Here is a 4,248-nt window from a genome sequence, read left to right as displayed (position 1 = left end):
ACATGGGAGGCATGAGACCCCCCAACAACATGGCACCGTATCCTAGACCACAGGGGTACNGAGGAAGAGGTCGCGGATCTCCGCACCTCGGTGGATGGCCTACACACGCGGATGGATGCCATGTCGCAGAGGCAGTCTAGATTTGAGAGCCGGTTATGGCCTGGTTACGTGCATTGGGGAGAGCTTGCCATGTAGACCCCAGCACCGTCTCCGACTCTGATTGAGTCTCAGGGAAGTCTTCTGACCCTTCTGCTCGTTTACTTTCTTGATATGACATGGGGACATGCCATGATTTTAAGTGTGGGGTGGGAGACTTGCTATGATTATGTGTTGTAATGTATATAGACGTTGTTGTGCTGTAGCATTAGATTGATGTGTTGTATATATTTGAGTGTGCTTATATTAGGAGTAGCTGACTTGGCCCAACGATGGACACTTGTCGACGGGTCTCTTGAGGGTCAAGGTCGGAATTAATTTAAACTGAAAACAAGTTAGAGGACTCTTCCTGAGGACGGACCACTTGGACAGTAATCTTGAGGGAAGTAGTCCATGTAGAATTTTTTTATTTTTTTTTTATTTTTCTCTTCTAGGTAGTGTAATACTTCCCCCTTGGTTTTTTTTTTGATCACGGTTCTTTTCCAAGGGCTTTTTTTGAATCGGGTTAGGTAGATTTTCCTTTTGTAGTTTTAGGACTAAGATGGGTGAAGGCTAGAATACAACCCCTGATGTGCACACCTGCAACTAACTAAAACGAACTTGAGAGTGTGACGTCTAGGCTCGCTTGTGGACTCGTAAATCTATGCCTTAATTTTGCACATCTTGTCTTGCTTGAATGCTCGTATGAGTGTGTTGATGAACTGATTCGGAATGAGTTGCATGCTAAGTGTGTGGGAGATATTACTTGCATTCTGTGCCTGTATGCGATACCTAGAACTTGCCCTGTGTGTTTGCAAAGCGAAATAGAAGTTGTTTGGTTTTAGAGATGATTGAGGCATTTCTTTGTGCAACCCTATATAATTGTGAATCCACCTGTATATATCGCCATAATTAACTCCTTTGAGCCTGAAGCCTGTTCTTTGATAACCCTATAATGACCTAAATCTCTGTGTTTGAATAGCTTGATTGGTTGAACCTATACCTCCTAGAAGCGCTTGAATCACTAAAAAACAAACAAAAGTCAAAGTGTGGGGTAGTAGGGAGTTAGCGAAAAAAGGGGAATCAAGAATGAATTGTTTGATTGGTGCACAGGCATTGTAAAAGAAAGAAAAAAAATGAGACAAAGAAAACAAAATAAAAAAAAAAGAAAAAAAGAAGCCAGTTGCACCTAAAGAAAAGTGGGGGTCACACGTGAAACAAAAATGTGGAAGAACGATTGGGTTGAGCATAGATATTGAAATAAAAGGAAGTGTGTATTAAAAGTGCTTAGGGAGGTTAGTCACTATATCCAAATATATCCTACCCATCCCTTAGCCTACATTACAACCAAATGAAGACCTCTTGATCTTTGACTGAACAGCTCGATTAGTAAAGTATTACACTAGGGGCAAGCTTATGGTGTGTCTGTGTGGCATGTGAATGCTCTTTGCTGAGAGTGAGTGAATTCTTTCTATCCTTGGTTCCTTATTGTTTGAATTTTATATGTGGGGAACTTCTCTTAGACTTGTGATGTGAGGGCATGTGACTCAGGAAGATAAAGTAAATCTTCACTTCTGTTAGAGTAACTAGAGTGAGCACGAGTGTGTCATGGCATGAGAGTCTGCATCTGAGGTATGATTGTTGCATTGCTTAGGTTGGTCCTTCGTAATGGCGAGTGTGACATAAATTGGGTAATGTATCAAACGGTTAGGCCTAGAAGTGTGGTTTAACTTGCTCGAGGACGAGCAAAGGTTTAAGTGTGGGGTGTTGATAATAGGTGAATTTAACTATAATCACGCCTTAAATAACCACCTTCTTGTATAGTTTTGATGATAAAAGTGATAACAAAATGCTCTTATTAGTGCTTTTCATGATTTGCAGGTGATATATGACCAGGGAAGGCTAGGGAGTACTTTTGGAGTCAAAAATGAAGAAAAAGAGGCCAATTGTGAAATTTCCCAAGTAAACCACGCAAAACAGGCCTGAAGATTCAGAGAACTGGGTTGACCGCGATTCCACCACGACCGCGGTAGAACCGCGGTAGAAGAGAGCTGCGGATAAATTGAGATTCAGAGAAGGCATTTAGCCGCGGTTTGACCGCGACCGCGGCAGAACCGCGGCGGAAGCAGAAAACTTCAGGGACTAAAGTGTAAAACATGGGATTTTTAGACCTAAACCCTATTTTAAATACAAGACTTCGCCCAAGAGAGGCATGTATTGAATTTTAGAGTATCTTGGCAAGGAAAAACAATTGTGAGAGATCACCCAAAACATCTTTCTTCTTTTCTTTGATTTTTATTGCTAGTTATGATGAATTCTATCTTAGTTTGTTTTCCCATAGCCATGAGTAGCTAAATCCTTTGTCTAAGGCTTTGATGGAACCTATTGGGGGATGAACATCTTGTTGATGTGAATACAAATTGCTAGTTTCAATCTCTATTTGTTCAACTTTGTGTTTGTTGTAGTTAATTGACAGGATCCTCAATTAGCTGTGCTTATTTAGTGTGCATAACTTGGAAAAGTGTGCATATTTAGGTTATTGTTGAACAACACCACTCCCAAAGTATAAGAGGAATCTATAATTGCGGGTTTAAAGGCGGGATTAGGGATAGCTTTGGGTGTAATCTAAAGTGAATTGTGCTAAATAAAGTAAGCTAGTGTATCTCGGGAGAGTGCAATTAGTATATTACTGTGATTACTCGGGAGAGATTTACGGTAAGATGAGCGTTCATGATTGATAGAGATGTGTTGGTAAATTTATATGAGCATAAACAGAAGGGATTCTTTCAATAGGGGAAATCATTGCCTTAGCTTCTTCTCATCATTGTTTACAACCTTAGCATTTTAATTTACAGTTGTTTAATTTACTTGCAATCGTAGTTAGTAAAGCGACTTTCAACTGTGATTCAAACATCTGGGAAACTGGTTCTGAAGAGTTTAGTGGGTCTAAAGATAGTGATTGATAGGTTAACTCTCTGTGGATTCGACCCTGGGCGTAATACTCGGGTTATATTTGTAACGACCGCATTGTCCTTTTTATAAGGCATAGTTGGGCGTGATCATTGCTACTGCTTCTTCTTTTTTTATTTTAGTCGAGCGTCTATCGATCGGAAACAGCCTTTCTACGATTGCATACACACTACTTTCCTCAAACCCCACTACTCAATCCATATAAGTACATTACCATTGTGTAAATTTTGACGTATGATTAATTAAGATTTTAAGTAAGTTTTTTTAACTAGGCAGCTCGCAGCCGCTATCCTTCGGGCCCGCTCTGGGTAAATCCCGCTTCAGTGCAATCGCTCGCAAATCATACTGAAAAAGTAAATTGCACTAGACAAGCCTCTATGACGAGCTCAACCGAGAAAGTATATAGAAGGTTTCGTATCTACGGCCACTCATTTTGGGAAACTCCTGCTTAACTAACTCGGTCATTCTTGTGGGTAAGATTTTAGGTTAACGAGTACCTATACAGTCAGACTTCTCTATAACAGCATCTCTATATAGCAACACTTCACTATAAAGCAAAGCTTTTTCGGAACCAATTTTCATGTTATGTTAAAATATACGTTCTCTATAACAATATTTCGCTATAACATCCAAAAATATTCCGAACAAACGAAAGTATTATAGAGAGATTTGACCGTGTTATTGTATCAATTATTCATTTATAATGGAGTAACAAATACAACTTTATTTCATACACCATATTTTATGGAAATTCGCCAAATATGTTGTTTTCCTATATAATATTCCACGTAACTTTAGCCACCAAAAGAAAAGGCAAAGAGAAAGACAAATTGATTTGAAAAAAGAAGCAAACGCGTTTCCTAGTGCTTAAAAAAAAAAAGTCGGAAAAGGTCATATACTTTTCTTGAAATAAAAAGGAAAAAAGCAGTTAAATAAAGTTTTTAAAAAAAACAGATAAATAAATAACTAAACAGTCAAATAGGGACTTGACCACCAATCATCACTCAGCATATATTTCTGTCTGTTATACTTTACCTACTCACTTGGCTCTTCTTGATTTTGCGATTTCCTTGTTATAGACCCTACTCGTGAGCTAAGCGAGCTGGCTTACGGGTTCTACCAAACTCAATATATATATATATA

The sequence above is a fragment of the Nicotiana attenuata genome, unplaced genomic scaffold (genome assembly GCF_001879085.1).
Source record: "Nicotiana attenuata strain UT unplaced genomic scaffold, NIATTr2, whole genome shotgun sequence".
NCBI lineage: Eukaryota > Viridiplantae > Streptophyta > Magnoliopsida > Solanales > Solanaceae > Nicotiana > Nicotiana attenuata.
Note: the sequence above shows the minus strand (reverse complement) of the source record.